Here is a 22,388-nt window from a genome sequence, read left to right on the forward strand (position 1 = left end):
AGGTCCTGAGCAAAAGGAGTTTGATGAGTCCCAGCTCAGCATAAAGCACACATTAGCATAGCAAATTGGGGCTCATTTGGCAGTGATTGGTGGCCTGGGAGCAGAGACCCAAGGTATTACCACTGAGTCATCAGCCTCCCATGGGAAAGGGAGGGCAGCAGGAGGCCAGGCAAAGGCTTGGGGAGACCAGCAATGTGCCCAGACACCTCAGCATGACCCCTGTCCCTAAGGACAATGGATGGAGAGTCCTTTGTTTACCTTTTTGTGTCTATGGTCCTAGTGCTAGAATGAGGAGGACAAAGAGCAACTCACTGAGCCTTTGAACTTCCCATTCTTGGAAGGTGGCAAAGCCAGACAGAGAGAAGGGAGCTACCCAAGAGAACAAAGTGGGTGTCAGGGAAAGTCTAGTCTTTCTCCAGTGCTTCATCCTATCTCACTGACCTCGGACCTTGTTTGAGACTCTCAAACATCATGGCAGCAGTGTTAGCCCATCAGCCCCTGCTGCACTGGGAAGGCTTTGAGTCAGGATGCATGGCTGTCAGCTGAGAATGAACCGAGTTAAGTCTGAAGATACTTATCTCCAGGATGAGGGTGTTTGTCCACAGCAACTCTAGTGTGCTAAGTTAGAGAGGACTTGGGATCTATGGCAGTGCAAGGGGTCCAATGCCTGGAGATAAACCTTTGATTCCATTGGTAAAGTTCCCAGATAAGGGAACTCCCTTCACCAGGGCAGGCTGGCACTTTCTCTGCAGTGAATGTAGTTTTAGATGAGGGATTCTTAACCTTTTTATATCATGGATCCTTTTAGCAGTTTAGCAAAGCCTCTGGACTGCTTCTCAGAATGTGTTTAAATGTATAAAATAAAGTACATGGGTGTGTGTGTGACAAATGAAACCAATGGTTAGTGAAAATAAAGATGTAATTTCACCCCAATATCTTTCATAGACTCTCTGGAATCTATCCACAGACCCAAAGAGTGATCTATGACCCCCAGATTACAAAGCCCTGTCTTAGAGAGTTGCCTAGAGCACTGGGAGATTATGTGACTTGCCCAGGGTCACACAACTAATATGTGTCAGAGATAGGCCTTGAACATAATAAGTGCTTAATGAATGCTTATTGATGGATAGAATGATCGGACTACCCACATCCACTAATTCAAAGATCCTTGAAGTAGGATGTCGATGGGGAGCCTCTGGAGGTTGTTTGGGGTTCTGTTGTTCATGAAGGGTGACTGGCCTTCCAGGCAGAGCCAAGATAAGACGGCAGTTCCAAACTTCCATGACCTCACCATGTGTCATTGCTCATTGGAGCTTGGAGACTTCACTATATAAAGTACATTCAGTCTTGACTTGATACAAGGTAGATACTTATGGGCTCTGGAGAACAGCGTGTTCTGGCATTAAAAAGGAACATCAGAGCATCCCTCCTTAGATCCCCACTGTGTTACACCCTTGGCATCCCAGCTCCTGCTCTGCTTCCAGGTTTGGAGGGACATTTGAAGCAAAGAATCAAGAATACCAGAGCTGGAAGGGGCCACAGAGACCATTCAGTCTGATCTGTGCTTGACCAAGACCCCACCTGTCTAACATGAATGAATGAATGAATGGATGAATGGATGAGTGAATGAGTGAATGAGTAAGTGAGTGAATGAATGAATGGATGGATGAGTGAATGAGTGAGTGAGTGAATGAATGAATGGATGGATGAGTGAATGAGTGAATGAGCGAGTGAGTGAATGAGTGAGTGAGTGAATGAATGGATGAATGAAAAAAGAAGTATTCATCCCTTCCCTCTAGGGGTACAAATACCAAAGTCAAGACGATCTAGACCTTTCCCTCAAGAAGCTTGCATTCCAATGGGGAATATAACACATATAGAGGAGTCATGTGCAGGGAGGAGCATTATGGTTCAGGAAGTCATGGGGATGGTGAATAAGATCAGAGGGGAGTAGATTGGCATGCCCTTTCCAATAACAACAGTGGTGTTGATTTGATTATGGCTTCTTGTTGTTTGTCCTTCATTCTCAAAGAGGACCCTGACATCCTGAGTGATATTATGACTTGCAGTGAACTAGATTTAAGGGAGGGAGATCTGGGCAAGGTCACCAACCTCATTTTCTCCTCCAGAGTCTTCTGGGTCCAGTGGCAAGATATACATCAGGATGACTGGAGATGGCCCTGGATGTTTGAGGCAATTGGGGTTAAATGATTTGCCCAGGGTCCCACAGCTAGAAAGTGTCTGAGGTCAGATTTGAACTCAGGGCCTCCCACCGTCAGGGCCAGTGCTCTATTTGCTGCACCACCTAGCTGTTCCTTTGGATTATGGTATCAGAACTGAAAAAGGTATGGGAGCTGTCTCAGCAGGGAGGTGATGCAGAAGATCAGCAGGAAGTAGTATGCCCCACCTAGATATAATGACATTTACCAATTAGCAAATCAGTGGCACATGAGGCATTTACCAAGTAGGACGGGGGAGGGTGTTGGGGGCAATGTCTCTAACAACTGGTCTTCCATACAACAATGTAAGTGGAAAGAATTAATGAACAAAAGAGAGAGCCAAATGCTATGTGATTATAAAGCCCAAACTTGGACCCAACGATGAAAAGACAAAATGCACCTTCCTCTCCTCCTCTTGGCTTTGTGAGAGACAGCACGGAGTAATGTCGAGGGAGCTGTATAGGAGTCCATAAGACCTGAGTTTGAATCCCAACTCATGTACTTCCTAGCTATGTGACCCTGAACAAGTCACTGCCTCTCAGCCTCAGTTTCTCCATTTGTAAAGTTGGGGTAATAATAATACCTGTCTCACAAGACTGTGTGAGACTCAATTGAGATAAAACAGAAAGCATTTTTCAAACCTTCAAAGTCAATATAAACATCATCATTGCCACCACCATTTGCAAACATGAGGGATGATGGGTGTGGAATATTGTAATAATATCGTACTCAGTGGATATGGTGGTTAGTTTTCCTGAATTAATTTTCCCCATCTCACTCATTATTTCTTTTCTTTTCTCTTTTTTTCTTTTTTCAATTTTTGGTGGGGCCATGAGGGTTAAGTGACTTGCCCAGGGTCACACAGCTAGTAAGTGTCAAGTGTCTGAGGCTGGATTTGAACTCAGGTTCTCCTGAATCCAGGCCCAGTGCTTTATCCACTGTGCTACTTAGCTGCCCCCCTCATTATTTCTTTATTACAAAGGATGGCTTTCTAGGGAGTATATATGTGAAAATGAGGGTGCTGGACAGACAAAAGATTCCCAATAATGTTTTTTTGTTTGTTTGTTTGTTTGTTTGTTTGTTTTTAAATCAGGTGCTCATCTAGCTTTCTGGTGATGGGAGCTAAACTCTGTGCCTTTGTGACTTTCATGCCATGTCCTGCCCTCGGGGGCCAAAGGGAAGAAAGCTAATCCCTCTTCCACATGACAAATGGCCTTCAAATACATAAGGAAAGGACAGCTAGGTGGCGCCATAGTGCATAGAACAATGGGCCTGGAGTCGAGAAGACTTATCTTCATGAGTTCAAATCCATCCTCAGATACTTAGTAGCTGTGTGACCCTGGGCCAGACTCTTCGCCCTGCTTGCCTGTTTCCTCATCTGTAAATGGATTGGAGAAGGAAATGGCAAATGACTCCAGTATCTCGGCCAAGAAAACCCCAAGTGGGGCCATGAAGAGTTGGGCATGACCGAGAAATGACACCACATTAACAACAATATGAGGAAAATGGTCACATTCCAGTCCTTCCCACCCCAAGCCTTGTCTTCTCTGTTACCGGGGCTGTACCCTGGTTCCATGAGCGTGTCCATTGTAGCCCCTCCCCCTCCCCCACCTCTCCAAATCCCATCCTTCCCTCAAAGCCTGGTTTAAGCCTCCCCAGCCCTTGGTTTTCTCTCCCTCCCTTGGGCTCCTCCATCCCTCATGGCCCTCATCTCACAACAGAACAGTCCATCAGATGTCTTCTTCCATTGCGTTCTAATGGTTTTCTCCCTGAAAGGCCTGTTTTGTATCCCCCGTATAACTGTTAACTTGCGGAAGCCATGGATGTCTTCTCTGGTCTCCTTGTCTTCACTCCTTGAGGCAGGCTGAGCCCAGAGCCCTGGCGCACAAGAAGCCGTGAAGACTTGCTGAGAGACTGATTGATTAAGGGATTCTGTTCTGCGGCCTCCTGGGACAAGAAGCTTGGGCTGCTCCGCGGCGGTTTGGCCCGTTTGCATTCCCTTTCCTCACATTTGGATACAATAAGAGCCGCAGCCCCTTGCCAAGTCTTGTCCAGTCTACCTCTGCAATATCTCTCCCATCTTTCCCTTCCTCTCTAATCAATCAATCACTCAACAGGAATTAACTAAACATCATGTACTAGGCCCCATGCTAGGTCTGAGGCTATAAAGACCAAATAGGCAGATGGCTCTCTGGGAAGGCGGAGGAGAAGGCTCGTGGGGGATGTATGGGAGATGGGAAAACAAACGATATTAATACAAATCTGTTAAGGGACAAAACAACAAAGCTATCGAAGGGTGAGAGGTGATTAGGACCCAGATTAGGGAGGGAGGGAGATTCAAGAGGATGGACACTGGTCAAAAAGAGTTTCTCTTCAGCATGGTCTGGTAGATCAATTCCCCAGGGTAGCCCACACCACAGGGCTGTACTATGAGTCTTGTCAGACTATGCAGGACTCTGGAGGAGGAGGTGGGGGGAAGGTACTCCCTAGAATGTCTCACATTGTCTCAAGAGCAACCCCAAGTTGAAGTCAACAAGTATTTAAGTACCTACTATGTGCCAAGCACTGTGCTAAGTGCTAAGAATTCTTATGTCTTACCTCAGTAATTATTTCCTATTTATTCTGTATATGGCTTGTTTGTACATATTAGTTTGTTATCTCGCCCATTAGATTGTGAGCTCTTTTAGAGCTGAAATTGCTTATTGCCTCATTTTGTATTCACAGTGCTTAGTATAGCGACTGGCACATAGTAGGTGCTTAATAAGTGGCTAGGTGGCACAGTGGATAAAAGCTGGGTCTGGAGTCAGGAAGACCCATCTTCTACACTTCAAATCCAGCCTCACATATTTACTAGCTGTGTGACCCTGGGCAAGTCACTTCACCCTGTTTGCCTCAATTTCTTCATCTGTAAAATGAGTTGGAGAAGGAAATGGCAGACCACGGCAGTATCTCTGCCGAGAAAACCCCCGTGGTGGGACACGACTAACAAATGACTGAACAACAACAAAAACAGAAGTGTTTATCGACTGACTAAGAAAAGCAAAAGATTTCTCTGCTCTTAAGGCAGTGTTCTATTCCTTTCCAGTGGGAGTGGATGGGCTTACTCAGTGTTTTTATGTTTTTTGTGTCTGTTAATGGACTCTTGTGAATCTTCTGTGTCTTCTCTGAGGCAGAGCAAAGATTGACTCATACCTGGAAAACCCAAAACTAGCGGTCCCTACCCTCTAGAAGCTTACCTTCTGTTTGTGGAAATCTCATCACCTGTTAACATCAAACCACAGTATCGTGCCTCCAGATGTCTACACAGATCCTTGAAAAATGTTTGTTGACTTGAATGGACCCAGTTCTCAAAATATATGGGGTAGCCTCCCCCCCAATTTGTGAAGGGACCATGGCTCCCGCCCCAATTCAGCAGTTTCTGGGGCTTCTCCAGCCTCTGCCTCTTGCAATCTGGCTCTGTTTGCATAGGAGCTGCCAAATGTGGGAGCTGGCAAGAGTCTAGGTGCTTGATCTCAGCTTAAATATTGTTCTCAGTCAGTGAAGTGTGCCTTCTCCTAAGCGCCACCATTGACTCACCCCACTGAAGATGTGACCTTTGGGGTCTATACTGGCTAGCTCTTTGGAGCCAGCCACTGGCGGGGGTGGCAGGTAGTGCTCAGCTTTGGCTTTGGAGTCAGTCAGGGACCTGGACCTGGATGCTAATCCTGGCTCTGCTCCTTCCTGGCTACATGAATGTGGGCAGGTCCCTCAATCTCATCAGCTGTAAATATTAGAGGGTTGGACTTGACAATGCCAAAGCCCCTTTCCAGCTGTGACAAGCTGTGATTTATGACTTGCGTGGTGTGGTCCTCTGGAAGAATCTTAGCATCGCTCTCTCTGAGCCAATACCTATCACCATTGGAGCCAGGAAGGACCCTCGAATCCAGCTGGGGAAACTGAGGTCCATCAGGTGAGGTGACCTGCTTGAGAGCACACTGGTAGTAAGTGGCAAAACCATGTGTTACTGCCAGTCCTCTTTCTATTTCATCGTGCTGTGTTCTGATGGGACTCATGAAGATTGTGGAATAAGGGATTTACGAAGATTGGACCTACAGGGATGGTCAGCCAGTTATCCATTCAGTCAACAAGCATCTATGCAGTGTTTACTGTGTGCCAAGCTTGGTAATAAGTGTTAGGGACACAAAGTAAGGCACCCCTTCCCCACCAAAAACAAAGAAAAGGCCTCCTGGTGGGATTTGAATTGAGTCTTGAAGGAAGCCAGGGCACTCATGTGGAGAGAGGAAAGTCAGACTTTGATGCCTTTTTGTGAAATTCATGTATCTCCTCCTCAAGGCAGAGCTCTCTCTCTGTCTCTGTCTCTGTCTCTTTTTCTCTCTCTCTCTCCCTTTCCTCCCCTCTCTCCCCCTTCCTTCCCTCCCTCCCTCTCTCTCTGTCTCTCTTATAAAAAAAAAAAACATGGAAGGAAAGATATGAGACATCCAGTCCAATTCCTGCATTTTTCTGATGAGAAATACGTGCTCCACAGAGGTTCAATGATTTAACCATGGTCACATAGGTAGAAAAAAATATCATTGGTAGGATTTGAACCCAGGACCTTTGACTCCCAAACACTCATCTTTCCATTGAACCAGATCCAGAACTGGAAAGTCCATAAAATTCAACCCCCTCACCTTACATATAAAGAAACGGGGAGTCGTGAGGTCGAGGGATTTGTGCAGGGTAACAGGTAGTGAGTATCTGGGGCCGTACTTTGAACTAGGTCTTCTTGTATTACTTCCAGTGCCATTTCTACTCTAGCCCTCTTGGAGTCAGGAATATTTGGGTTCAGAGGTTGCCCGTGGCACTTACTAGATGTATATCCCTGGACTGGCCACTTAAAATTTTCCTGTTTCAACCAGCTCCCTAGGTCTTGTTTACTACTCATAGATAGGTTTTGATATACACTGGTGAAGGGTGTTTCCACCTTGAGATGTCTGCACCTGAAGACCTCACAACTCTTTCTTGTGTTTGTGGGTGAATGACCCTGATAAGTCTCTAGCCTCACCAGACTGTTTAGTAGCATCCTCCCAAATTTTGCAAAAAAAAAAAATACATGCAGATTTAATTCCCACCATGGAATGAAAGAATTTTCTCTCAAAAGATATATTTCAGGGGCAGCTAGGTGGCACAGTGGATAGAGCAATGGCCCTGGATTCAGGAGGACCTGAGTTCAAATCCGGCTTCAGACACTTGACATTTACTAGCCGTGCGACCCTGGGCAAGTCACTTAACCCCAATTGCCTCACTAAAAGACAACAACAACAACAAAACCAAAAAGAGCTATTTCAGGACTCAGAAGGCAAGAAATACCCTTTCCTCTCCCCTTGAAATCCTTCCTAGATAGGTGGCAGACTTCCTCTATTAAAACTGCCTTTCTATCAAGGAAGGCTGTTGCCTTTGTGGGGCATTTAAAGAGGTGAAACTACAGGGAACTTTAGCCACCCAGCCCTGTGGTGCCTTCCCATTTGGGTCCAGCCTCCTACAATTTGCCCCCAATCTCCTGTGGGATTCATTGACTTATTTGTTCATTCATTCATTGATTCATTTATCCACCATAGATACTCATCAGGTCTTCACTATGAGTAAAGCACAGTGCTACGGAGAGCCCATACCCAGGAAGCTGGACTGGGGGTCTGTCACACCTGCTCCTCCCTCTCTCTTCTCCACTATCCCCCTTGCCCCAGGCCAATGCCATCCAGATGTTTTGCACTGAGCTGTGGGGGCAGATGCTTTCCCATCCCTCCATGGGCTCTTGACCTTCTATGGGCTGTTGACCCTCCTCCGGCTCTTCCCATCCTTTGTTCAACTTGCCAGCCATGCCTGTCTGAGCCTTGGCAGGGGCTGGGCTCCCTGACAACAGGTCCCCACTGATTGAGATCAGGCCTTCCTGCCGGGCAAGGTTTGTCTTCCCACCTGCAGAGGGAGGGAATGGGGGTGGGCTGAGCATGTCTGTCTCCAGTTTTACCTCAGTCTCAGGGAGGATTTTGAATGCCAAGCCCGGGTGACTAATGTGCTGTCTTTCACCTTCCGTTTCATAAATCCTTCTACTCCCGTGTTTGCAAATGCTTCCTGCTTTATTGGCTCCACAGTGCCCACTTCAAAAGCCCTTCCATTGTCAGGAGAGCCTAGCTTCTGGCGTCCCACCTGAAGTCAGGGAGAGGTGGGGGGGGCAGGCTCCCTGATTACCAGAGGCTACTAAACACCAACCACTCAGCAGCTCGAACTAGTGGGACCCCATCAGTGGGCCAGGCTCAAGCTGTACCCTCAGAGGTCACCAGGTTTCAGCACAGTATAATGCAGCAGTCACAGGACCTGAGTTCAAATCCAACCTCTAAAAATTGTGCCACCTTGGGCAAGTGACTAAACCAACTTGGGCCTCTGTTTCTTTATCTGTAAAATGAAGGGTTTGGACTAGATGGATTCCAAGGTCCCTTCTAACTCTAGGTCTATATTTGAGCCTCAGTTTCCACATCTGCAGAATTAGAAGGTTGGACTTGACAGTGCCTGATACCTTTCAGCTCTAGGACTGATATCCCAAGTTACTTCACTTCTCTGGGCTTCAGTTTTCTCATCTGTAAAATAGGGATGTTGTGCTCAATGGCCTTCCCATCTCTAAATTTTTGATCTATGATCTTCGCCCCCATCCATGAATGCACCTTCCATCTCATTCATTGGTTATGATTTTGCATCTCCCATTCAGAACCAGTTTGCCCCTGGGGAGTCTTAGGACAGGTTACTGAGGAAAACTCAGTCTCCTGTTCCTTCTTCCTATACCGGGGTGGCTTCCAGCCTTCACCTGCCGAGGCCAGAAAGGGCAGAGCCCCAAATTCCCTCCCCACCCAGGGCTGTCCCTTGCACTAAGCTGGGAGCACTGGGAAAGGATGGGTGCCATGGCCAGAATCCAGAGCTCGCTGGTGTTTCAGGGAAATCCTAGAGAGTTGATGTGCCCTCCAAGCAGAATCCTGGGCTGGTTTCAGAACAGTCACGCTCAGCTCAGCTGCATCCCCCCCAGGGAAGCCACCCACGTGATAACCTGCTCACGAGTCTGTCCTGATGGCTTCTGGCATCCACCCCAGGGGTCCATCCTGTTGGCTAGCTGCCCACATACAGAGTGATCACACATAGGGTTTCAGAGAGCGCCTGGGCTAGAATCTGAGGGGGCTCGTGTCAGTATCCAGGGAGGGCTTCGGCCGGAGAAGGAGTCTAGGCAATTTCTAAGAGCACCAGGTTTTTCAGTAACGCTAGAGCCAAGGAAGGGAGCCCTTCTAGAGGCGTCTTTAACTCCCTGGAGACCCATCTCCATAAATCTGTCCTTGGAGCCAAAGGCAATGACATCTCCTTGGCATTGAGAATTGGCTGTGGGATGTGATGGTGTTGTCTCCTCTTAAAAATGGGACCTTCCAGTTGCATGCACTCTAAGCACAGACAATTTCAGTATGTTAGGCAGCTAGTTGGCATAGTGGCTACATCAGTGAATTTCAACAAGACCTGAGTTTGAAGGTTGCCCCAGACGTTCATTAGCTATATGATCCCAAGCAAATAACATTCAGCTTTGGTTTCCCCATCTGTAAAATGTGGAAAATAATAGTACTTATCTCTCAGGATTGTTGTGTCTCAAATATGATTTTATTTATAAATATATAGATATAATATGTATCTACACATATACATATATATACATACACATATGGTATACATACACACATATATACACACACAATACATATACACATATATCCCTTTGCAAAAGCACTATATAAATATTAGCTCTAATTATTGTTATGCTTAGGAGGGTGCTAGAAACTAGAGCTTGAAGGGGTCCTCAGAAGCCATCAATTCTGAAGAAAATGGAGCCTATACAGTTTCAGTGACTTGCCCAAGGTCATAGAGATGTTTTAGAGGAATGATTTGAACTCAGCTGCTGATTCCAAAGTTAGTACACTTGTGCTTGAGGCATTGGCCCTGGAGTCAACACCGGAGTTCGATTCCTGCCTTACTGTGTGACCAAATGGTCCATTGGCCTGTTATCTCATATGATCCCTGCAACGATCCTGTGAGGCGAGTGCTACTGTTACCTCCATTTTACATCTGAGGAAACTGAGGCAGAGAGGTAAAGTGATTTGCCCAGGGTCATAGAGCTACTAAGTATTTAAGACTGGAGAAGAAAAAAGAAAGGGGAGGGGAGGAGAAGCAGTTCAGCAAATTAACCAACACCTTAATGAAGTCTTTTTTTTTGCATCCCAAGGTTTTTGTTTTTATTTTTTTATAATAAACATTTTTATTTAAAGTTTTGAGTTCCAAATTTTATCCCTCCTTTCCTCCCTCCCCTCCCCCCTCCCTGAGGCAGCAAGCAATCAGACATAGGTTATACATATGCAATTATATAAAACATTTATCTTATCAGTCGTTTTGTATAAGAAAACTTGAGTAAAAGAAAAAAAATGAAAGAGAGGAAAATCGCTTGTTTCAGTCTGTGTTCTGTCAATATCAGTGACTTTCTTTGGAGGTGGATAGTATGTTTCATGGATAATCCGTTGGGATTGTCCTGTATTGCTGAGAATAGTTAAGTCTTTCACAGTTCTTCATCAAACAATATTGCTGTCTCTGTGTGCACAATGTTCTCTTGGTTCTGCTCACTTCACTATATGTCAGTTCATAGAAGTCTTTCCAGGTCTTTCTGAAATCATCCTGCTTGTCATTTCTTATAGCACAGTAATATCCCATCATTATTATATACCGCAGCTTGTTTAGCCATTCCCCAATGGATGGGCATTCCCTTGATTTCCAATTCTTAGCCACCACATAAAGAGCTGCTGGAAATATTTTTGTGCAAATGGGTCTTTTCATGAAGTCTTTTTTTTTTCTTTTGTTTTGTTTTGTTGTTGTTGTTGTTGTTTTGTGAGGCAATTGGGGTTAAGTGACTTGCCTAAGGTCACACAGTTAGTAAGTGTTAAGTGTCTGAGACTATTTTATTTTATTTATTTTTTTGCGGGGCAATGGGGGTTAAGTGACTTGCCCACGGTCACACAGCTAGTAAATGTCAAGTGTCTGAGTGAGGCCGGATTTGAACTCAGGTACTCCTGAATCCAGGGCCAGTGCTTTATCCACTGCACCATCTAGCTGCCCCTCTGAGACCATTTTAAATACAGAGATCTCAGGTGTGGTCTTTTTGTTGTCGTTTCCTCCCTATTTCCTCTTGGTTCTAGGTGCTCCTTTCTGTGTTAGTTCATTTAGACTTACTACTGTATTCCATTTTAAAAATCAGGCCTTTCCAAGATGGAAGAGAATGACCTTCCCTCCTGGTGGCTCATCGAAACATTTCTTCTTTTTTGGGGGGGATGGGCAATGAGGGTTATGTGACTTGCCCAGGGTCACACAGCTAGTAAGTGTCAAGTGTCTGAGGTCGGATTTGAACTCAGGGTCTCCTGAATCCAGGGCTAGTGCTCTATCCACTGCACCACCTAGCTGCCCCTCCATCAAAGCATTTCCAAAGATGGCTGGCCAGTCAGTGGAAAAACCCCACAGTTCACAGAGAAAGATTCTGCTCATTGTTCGGCCGTTTTCTTTTCCATCGTAAACCTCTTCTTAAGATATTTCTTTCTCTTTCTTCTCCCCTCCCCCCACCTCCCGCCCAACTCCCCAGTTCTTCAGACTCCTAGTAGAACTCTGGCCCAGCAAGGCTGGAGTGCCCGGCCTATAGAACCCCCACAGAGGAGACAAGGCATCAGACACCCCAAAAGGGAAAGCAGAGCGAGCCCCGGAGGCAGCCTGAAATTTGGTATTTAATATTTCAGGTAAAACACTTACTTAGATTCAATTATCCTTCTTTTTACCTTTTTTTCCCTCTCCGACAAAGGAAATTGCCTTTTGAATCAGCCAACTCTCTAATTACCAGATTGAACGATTGAAATTTTTAGGGCAATTAAATGGAAGCAGTTCTGGTTTAGAGCCCATGGTGTCCCCCGCCCCCTCCCTCCCTCCTCTTGTCTGGAGCCTTTCTCTAATTTGGAGGCAGTTACAGAAAGACAAGCAAACCTTTAAAACCAAGAAGTATGTCTCCCGGAATTCCTCTGTGGATGTTTTATAGTCTGAGCAGAAAGGGATCTGCTGAATTTGTTCTCCCTGCACGAGCACGTCAGAAACACACAGTTCAGGGGGGTCACGTCCTAATCCATCTCACCATACTCACCATAAAGATAACGGCCTCTTTGATGGCCCTGGTGCAAGGCAATGAGAGCCCAGGAATCATTAGGGAAGGAGATGCTGAGAGATGGGGAGGGCTCTAGGGCCCAGGTCCGAAGCTTTCTGCAACCACCCACTGTGGTTGTCTGCATCCAGTAATGGGCTCATGGAGTCACATAGGTTTAACCTGGCAAAGACTTTGAACCAATTTTTTTTTGGGGGGGTGAGGCAATTGGGGTTAAGTGGCTTGCCCAGGGTCACACAGCTAGTAAGTGTTAAATGTCTGAGGCTGGATTTGAACTCAGGTCCTTCTGAATCCAGAGAAGAAGAGACTGAGGCCCAGAGAGGTTCAGTGACTTGTCCAAGATCAGACACAGGTGGTGAATGACAAAGGCAGGATCTGACCCCATTGAATCTGGAAGACAACAATAAATACTTTCTGGCCATCTCCACTGAGACCACGGGCTACATTCCCCATCAGAACCTTAAACTCTGGCCCTGGAACCACCCTATTCTCTGATGGGTCATTGATGGTCTTTTCTTGCTTAGATCCAGGGCTCCAAAGCACTTCTCTTTCATTTCTTCATACCTTGAGAGTCCCTCCCTCCCTTTTCACCTCTGCTTAATATGGTATCTTTCATGAGAATGTAAGCTCTCAGAGGGAAGACATTGTTCTGATTTCTCACATTTTTATTCCCAATGCTTAACCCAGTTCCTGGCACATAGTAAGCATTTAATGTTTTTTTCTATCCATACATCTAATTTTTCAACCTCTCAGCCTTGACCTGTCAGAACTTGTTTCAGGCCTTAACAGGGCAAAGTTAGCACAGCTGAGTCCTCGGACCCTGGGAGACCCGCCAAGCATTGTCTCTGGAAACTCTTGCTGCTTAAGTGGCCACAGCCCAAGTATGGGGAGGGGGAACTCAGTCAGAGGGGCAACAGAGAGCCCTCTGGGTTCGCCACACTTAGTCTCTCTGGGACTTGTGTAAAATGAATGGGGTGGAATGGATGCCCTCTTAGGGATCTGGTGGAAAAGACATTTCCCTTTCAGCTTTAGATCTGTGGATCCATGTTCCCTTCTGGGCCTCAGTTTTAGGTTCCTCTTGGCTCTAGATCTAGGACATTGTCCAACATTAGGCACATCACTCAGAGGAGCTTTCTTTTCCCAGGTGAGACACCAGGATTGTGAGAATCTCAGTTTATCTGATGGAAACTTTTGTCCATAAAGAGGCCTTTTCATCCTTAGCTCTGGCCCATGTGCAAACTGCCCTCTGTGTCCTGAAAAGGTCCATAAGTATAATTCTCTGAGGATGCTTGGGACTGAGTGGGACAGGGCGTGATGCTGGAAATGAAAGCTCAGGAGAAACTGAGTCATAGGATCTTAGTATCTCAAGTTTAGGGTTTAAAGCAACCTTGGAGGCCATCTGACCCAACTCATTCATTTTATAGATGAAGAAACCAAAACCAGAGATGTGACTTGCCCAAGATCACTTAGTCCATAGAACTCAGAAGTAGGATTTGAACTCAACCCCTCAGTCTCCAAATCCAGTGCTCTTCCCAGTGTACCATGGTGGTAGCAGAGACCATCCATGAATGTATTATCTAATGCTACATGATCACTCGGTTTTAGAAAAAGACGGTGCTCAGAATAGCCTGACAAATGAATACATTGCGAGGCCATTTTTACAGATAAGGAAACAGAGGTGAACTCATTTATTCAGTGTCACGCTGAATTCCCAGAGCACCAAGCAGGGTCAGAACTCGCGGCTCCTCCCTTATGGGCATCTGAAGCTCATCTCTCCCTTCCTGCTGCCAGTTTGTTTCACAACGGTCTCATTTTGCTAAGTTTTCCATGGTCTCAGCTCAATTCTGATTGTGGTTGTTTCTGTCTTTATAAGATGAAAAAGGAGGGTGGTGGGATGGGGGAGGGGAAAGCTAGACAGGAATAATTGGCTAAGAGCTCGTAATTTCTGTTTTGATTCACTAAAAGTCTCAGAAGCCACAAATATTCCATCTAGGATTTATCTATGAGCTTAGTCTTAGCTGCTCTCACACTCATTACCGCTCAATGACTGGAGGGGACGAGATTTCTTGTCGTCTCTCATCCCAGGGAATCCAGTTCAGTTAGACATGCTCCACTCCCAAACAAGGGCTTAAGATGCCAGAAATTAGGAAGTAGGAAGCCCAGCAGCGCATGCCTTGGTGGCCACTGGCTCCAGAGATTTATTAGCTGTGGAGAACACGAAGCCTCCCCTTCCTCTAGACAACAAGCAACTTGTCCAGCCCTGGGGCTAAGAGGCTTCTGAGGAGCCAGGGAGAGAATCCTGGAATGGGATGGGACTTCAAGGGATCACCCCATTCCTTCCTTCCATGAGCCCAGGCAGATAGCTTTCTACATTAGTCTTCAAGGGAAAAGATCTCTGATGGGAAACAGGGGCTATGCCCTCGAATCCAGGGCACCACGAAGAAGTTCTGGAGTGTCCTCTGTGGTGTTGGCCTTTCCTGACCATCCCAGCCCTCATTTATTAGAAATCCTAGGGTGATAGTGGAGGGGGTGCTGAAGATTGTGACAACCAAAAGTCAACAGAACTTCACTGAAAGATGAGCTTTGTGCAAGGCTGAAGTAGCCTGGGGAAATGCCACCCACAGGTCAGTCAACAAACATTTATTTAGCCAGGAACTGTGCTAAGCACGGGGATACAAAAAGAAAATAGTCCCTGTCCCTCCATTCAATGAACTCGTGTTCTTTGCACATATACACAGTGTCCCAAAAATCTTAGTGCAAGTCGGAGCTTTTGGAACTAAAACTTTACAAGTAAAAGATGTGTGTAAAATAAATACAAGGTCATGGGGGTGGGGAAGGAGGATGCACTAGCAGCTGGGGTTGACTTCTCAAAGGCCACACTGGTAATAAGTGGCATACCCAGAGTCCGCCGACTCTGGATCCAAGGTGATGTTTCAGTTGAGCTCCCAAGGAAACCAGGGCTTTTGAGTGGCAGAGGTAAAGAGAAAGTCCTTTTCAGTTACAGGGAACAGCATGTGCAAAGGGATGGAGGTGATGATGGAGTGTCCACCATGTCCCTGACATGATCGTTTGGCCTTTGCCTAAAGGCCTCCAGGGAGGGGAAACTCACTGCCTCCCCAGTAAGCTCATGGGCCTTTTGAGTAGTTTTAATTACTAGGTGGTTTTTCCTTACATCGAGCTGAAATCTGCCTCCCTGCACTGGAAAGAATACTCTGGCTCTTGGATCTGTTCTCTGGGACCAAGCAGAAAAGTCCAGTCCCTCTTCCACACGAGAGCCCTTTAAATACTGGAAGATAGCAATTGACCTATAAATGCCCTGGCCACTCATAATTCTCCCCTTACAACCCACTCTAGCTGATCCTTCCTAAAATGTGTCCTTCCACCCTGCCCCCACGTGAATACCTTACTTTATTTTATTTATTTATTTATTTATTCATTCATTCATTTATTTATTTATTTATTTATTTATTTATTTATTTATTTATTTATTTATTTATTTACTTACTTACTTATTTATTCATTCATTCATTCATTTATTTATTTATTTATTTATTTATTTATTTATTTATTTATTTATTTATTTATTGTGGGGCAATGGGGGTTAAGTGACTTGCCCAGGGTCACACAGCTAGTAAGTGTCACGTGTCTGAGGCTGGATTTGAACTCAGGTCCTCCTGAACCCAGGGCCAGTGCCCTATCCACTGTGCCCCCTAGCCACGCCCTACCTTACTTTATTTTGACTAAGGCATAGCATAGGGGCATCCTTGTCTCCCTAGCCATGGGCCCTCTGGCCCAAACAAAAGCCAACCAAGATGGCATTGGCTTTTCATTTGGCTGCCCTATTCATGCTGTTGATATGTCTTGAGCTCACAATCCACCAAATATCAGAGACTTGTTTTCCCGCATTTGTCCTTTTACCATATCTTCCCTGCCTTGAACTTGTGAAATTGATTTCTTGATCACAAGTGTAGAACTTTGCATTCATCCTTTTTATATTTCATCTTCTTAGACTTGGCCCATTTGGCTTGTTGAGACCTTAGAATATTTTAACTCTCCCTCCTGGCATCTGCAAAGCTCTTCCTTTATGTAAGTCATTGATTAAAAATGTAGAATGGGTCAAGAACAGATCTCTACCTCATTCCCCTCAACAATAGTTCCATAACCATTTTCTTCTAGGGCCAGACCAGAAAAGGTTGATATTTTTTAACTACCTACTGTCTCTTCCCACCTGTCCTTTCCCCCAGTCTGTGCTTCCTATCAAGGAAATGCTTCTGCATTCATCCATTGGCTGTATTCATATATTGGATGGTCCACTAGACGCTGCCCCCCCCCCTCCAAGTTACTACGAGTCCAGTAGTGACTGTTACCCTGCAGAGGGTTTTCCTTGAGACATGGGCTATGTCTTCTCTAAGCTTTGGGAACTTCCGAACACCCAGGTCAATGTCACATTAATCATTCTGTGATTTTAGCTTGATTCTGCTTGTAGCTTTTTCTGCTTTTAGCTGATAGAAAGGGGGCTCGGGGAGTGGAAGGCATGGAAAGTGGAGAAACCAGACAGGAATAAGTGACTGAGAGCTTCTAATTTCTGTTTTGATTCCCTCAAAGTATCAGAATCCACAAGGATTCCATCTTGCATTTGTCTTTGGTTCAGGGACTCTGTTGATCTCATTACTGTTCAGTGACTGGAGGGAACATTGCTTCTTATTCTCTCCTATCCTGGGGAAGCCGGTTAAGTTAGACACGCTTTACTCCCAAACAATGGCTTAAGCCGGCAGAAAACGAAGATGCTTAGTGAAATCTGATGCCTTAAGCTCCTTTCTCCTAGACCCGGAGTCACTTGGAGTTTCTTTATCGCTGCTTATGCACTTAGGGGATGCTGGGGACCTTTGGGAGAGCGGAGGATATTCACACTCTTAAACTCCTAGGTGATCTCTCATTGAGAGAGCTGATGTCCCACTCTCGACATCCCTGAGATGAAGCCAGCCTTGAAGTCAGGAGGACCTAAGATTAAAGTCTAGCCTCTGGCCCACACTGTGTGATTCTGGACAAGTCACTGAAATTCTCAGGGCTTTCCCTAAGGCTCTAAGTTGGCTTTCTGCAACGGTAGAGGGAGTTCTCTCACCCTGGAGTTCCCCACACACATGAAATTGGAAGAAGCCCAATTGTCCTCTGCTGCTAAACATCTTCCCCTCCCCTTATAAAACCTGAGCAAATCATATCTTTAATTTCCATTTTTTAATGTACTTAATGTTTGCTTCAATAGACTGTAAGCCCCACTGAAGAGCCTTTCAACTTGGTTTCTGCACCTCCAGAGCCTAGCACAGTGCCGGGCACATTTTAGGCTTTTAATAAATGCTTCTCAAAGAGCACCATAACATTGGGAGGTGATGTCATGACTTGCAGTGAAGTGGATTTAAGTGAAGGGGGATTGGGCAAGGTCACCAACCTCACTCTCTCCTCCAGAGCCATCTGGGTCCAGCAGCAAGATATACATCAGGACGACTAGAGATGGCTCTGGATGTTTGAGGCAATCAGGGTTAAGTGACTTAACAGTCACACGGTAAATGTCAGGTGGCTGAGACTAGATTTGAACTCAGGTCCTCCTGAATCCAGGGTCAGTGCTCTATTCAGTGTGCTACCTAGCTGCCCCACATGCTTATTGAATGAACTTATGAAAGTGGCTAATTTACTACCGGGGAGAAACTCATGAATTGACAATCTTCCCAAGGCCATTCCATGTATGCCTCTTTCTACGTTGAGAACGAAGAGAAACCGGCCATAGTAGGGCGCACCTGGAGGCCGCTGGATCTTGTCTGACTCTTCCTGACCCCATCTGGGGTTTTCTTGGCAAAAATACTGGAGTGGTTTGCCATTTCCTTCTCCAGCTCATTTTACAGATGAGGAAACTGAGGCAAACAGGGTGAAGTGACTTGCCCAGGGTCACATAGCTAGTAAGTATCTAAGGCTGGATTCGAACTCAGATCTTTCTGACTCCAGGCCTGGTGCCCTATCCACTGATCCCCTTAGCTGCTCCATGCATGACCTTCAGTAAAGTCTCTTAATTTTTCAGGGCCTCAGTTTCCCTGAGCTGCAGTGGGCTAAGCCAATTGGGGGTCTGAACTAAAGTTTGGCATAAATAATGATCATTTGTTTCACTTGGCTCCAGAAGGCAGAACAAGGAACCATGATTGGAAATTATGGAAAGGCTGATTTTGGCGCAATATGAGGGAAAACTCCCCAGCAATGATGTCTGGGCAAGAGTGAAATGGTGGCCCCTCCCTCAAGGTCTTCAAGTAGAATGTGGGTGTGTTGCAGAAGGAATTGTGGTGTCATAGACACTAGACAGATGGACAGCCAGTGAGGCCCCCTTCAACTCGCAGACTCACAGAGTCGGTGGCGCCTTTCCTGTTCCCCCAACTGCTACAGCCCTCTCTCCCAGAGTACGTGGTGTTTTATTGCTGTTTATGCTTTCAGTTTATGTTGTATATGTTGTATATGTTGTAGGGGAAGCTGGGTGGTTAGATCAAGGGCCCCGAAGTCAAGTAATACCTGACATTCTAACCCTATCTCTGACACTTACTGATTTCGTGAGCCCAGGCAAATCACTGTGTTAGCCTCAGTTTCCCTATCTGTACAATAAGAATGCTAACAGCACTTATTATTAATGACCAATAACTGTTGACTAATAATAATCGATATCAATCGTGAATATGATTCACATTAATAATAATTAATGTTATTAACACCTAATAATAGCTTGGGGTTTTGTGAGAGTCAGCTGAGTCAACGTAGACAAAGCCCTTTGCAAACCTTGCATTGCTATAGAATGCCAGCTATTGTTACTACTATTTGAACTTGTTTTCTCTCCCATCAGAATGCAAATTCTTTGAGAGATGGGATCCTTTTGTTCCTGAGAGTAATAAGAGCCAGCCCAGCACAGTGCCCTGAACATAATGGAAACTTAAGAAATATTTGCTGATCACTTCTGTGACAATCCCCTCTGATCCTCAAAAGAAATGAAATGACCCCTTACCTTGGACTCTTCTAAGGGATTATCTCCACTTTCTCCTGTATTTCTCCCCTCTGTCCAAAGCCCCTTCCTTATGTGTTGTCTCCCTTACTGGACTGTGAGCTCTTGGAGCACAGGGACTCCTCTTTTGCCTCTCTTTGTAGACTGAGTGCTTGGCACATAGTAGGTGCATGTTGACTTGACTAGATAAGGGGACGTACATCCTGTTATTCCAGGTTTTATCTGGACTTGGATTTCGTCTCTTTTAACCCAAATCAACAAATCTTTGCGAGAGGAGGCAGCTTCTTATCTCTCAGTGATGGCAGAGACTGTGTCATTTCTGCCCATATTTTGCCTATAAAATCAACAAGCATTTATCAGAATCTCACTACGTGCCAGGCCCTGGGCTAGGTGGGGAGATAAGTGGGGGGGGGGGCGGGGAGCGGGAAGCCAAGAAAGAAAGGCAGTGCAGGAAAGTGGAGATAGTTCTGCTTTGGAAGTCAGAGGACCTGAATTCACTGTGATTGCTGGTGTTACCTTGGAAAAGTCATTTAACCTCACCTTTCTCATCTGCAAAATGATGTTTTCTGCACTCCCTCCCAACAGTTCCTGCCTTCAAGGTGTATAGGGGAGACTGGCACACACACACACACACACACACACACACACAGAACAGATATGAGGTTATTTGTGGGGGAGGTGGTAACAGCTTGGGGGTGGGGGTAGGCAGGGGATCGGAAACAAGCTTCATGCTGATGGAGGTATTTAGGCTGAGCTTCGAAGGTGAATCAGAAAGACTTCCTGGAAGAGATGGGTCTTGAGCTGGATCCTGACAGGGATGACATAGTCACACACAGTCACATGTCTCTTGGATATGCAGAATGTTTCCATGACCACCAGGAAAAGCCCCTCTAAGCCCCCATTCACCGCCCTGAGCCAGAGGCCACCAGGACCGAGGCACTGGCTTATCTTCCGGCCTGAATCTCGATCAAATCAAATCTTCCGTGAGGCGGCATCAAAAGAAAACTCTGGCCCACAATGCGAGCTGCTCTTCCCCAAGCTTCATGGGCCTTCCTGCTCCTCCCATGGGACAGTTAAGCTCCCACATTCCTGGGGACGTGGTCAGACCCTAATCTGAGTTATGTTATCCCTGGCACAGGATCTGACCAAGCGGCCCCCAAACAGCCTTCGTGGCCAGAGACAGTCAGGGATCACAGAGCTGGAGCTAAAAGGGACTTTGGAGGTCAGTGGATCCAGCCCCCTCATCTTACAAATGAGGAAATAGAGACCCAGGATGGTGAGCTAACTGGCTCAGGGTCATACAGGCAGTAGGTGGTGGGACTGGGATTCGAACTCAGGTCCTTTAACTCACGCCACACTTTCCTTTGCACTCACCCAGGCTTAATTTTCAGGTGCACAAACTGGGAGTCAGAGAGAAATGACTTGTCCAGGCTGGTCAGGATTTGAACCCAGGACCACTGCCTTCAATTCAGTGCTCTTTCTACTACCTCACAGGATTCTTGAGAGGGTCAGATGGGCTCCAATGCATGTAAAGGGCTTTGTACATCTAGAAGGGCTGTGATACTGGACAATGGTCCCTGCATCTGCCTGTCCCTTGCGTCTCCCTCCTGATTCTTTAGGAAACTGAGGGACCTTCATCAGAATCTAAGCCCTCTGAGGGCAAGAACCATGCTTACCTGTCTTTTAGGTCTCCAGTACCTAGAACAGGACATGGCACACAATAGGCTCACAGTCTCATGGATCTAGGGATGCAGGAGTCTTCAGTCAATCAGTCAGTCAGTCAACAAGCATTTATTAAGTGTGTGCCATGGTCTGTGCCAAATACTAGGAATACTAAGAAAGGCAAAAAGCTACCCCTGCTGTCAAGGACCTCACAGTCTAAGTTCATTTACTTTATTTTATTTTATTTTTTTGTGGGGCAATGAGGGTTAAGTGACTTGTCCAGGGTCACACAGCTAGCAAGTGTCAAGTGTCTGAGGTCAGATTTGAACTCAGGTCTTCCTGAATCCAGGGCCAGTGGTCTATCCACTGCGCCACCTAGCGGCCCCTTCATTTAGTTTAGAAACAAACCCAGGGAAATAAAATGACTACTCCTGAGAGTTCAAGTCCATGGTGGTTCTGAGGGATTTAAGGAAATCATGCAATGTCAGCTTGGCATCTCTGTGGGAGGCATTTCTAGGGCATGGACACCATTTCTTAGCTTGGCATGGGTAGCACCTGCCAGAAGGGAGGCTGTCTGAAGCAATCAATCAGCAAGTGCCCACTCTGTGCCAGGCATGGCGACGGGCACTGGGGTCCCTGCCTTCAAAGAGCTCACACTCTATTTGAGGGTTCTATTGAAGTGATAGTTCTGTTGTTCAGTCGTTTATCAGGCATGCCTGAATCTTCATGGCCCCATTTTGGGTTTTCTCCGCAAAAATACTGGAGTGGTTTGAAATTTCCTTCTCCAGCTCATTTGACAGATGAGGAAATTGAGGCAAACAGGGTTGAGTGACTTGCCCAGGGTCACACAACGAGAAAGAGTCTGAGTCTGGATTTGAACTCAGGAACCTGAGTCTTCCTGACTCCAGGCCTAGCGCTTTGTGCACTATGGTGCCACCTAGCTGCTCACAGAAATTAATATACATAAAATAAATACAAGATGAATTTGGAGGGAGGGATCCTAGGAGTTGGGAGAGGTGGTTGGGAAAGAAGAAAGGGTCTTAACCCGGGGTGGCCATGAACTCAGGACTTTGGGTATTTTGATAACAGTATTTGGCATCTTTTGTAATATTTTATTTTATACACCTAAAAACCATTCTCAGAGGGGGCCACCAGTCTTCATTAGACTGATAAAGGGGACCCTAACATGCAAAAACGGTAAGAACCCTTGGTGTAGAAAGTAGCAGCCAGG

This window comes from Dromiciops gliroides, chromosome 4 (assembly GCF_019393635.1).
Source record: "Dromiciops gliroides isolate mDroGli1 chromosome 4, mDroGli1.pri, whole genome shotgun sequence".
Classification (NCBI taxonomy): domain Eukaryota; kingdom Metazoa; phylum Chordata; class Mammalia; order Microbiotheria; family Microbiotheriidae; genus Dromiciops; species Dromiciops gliroides.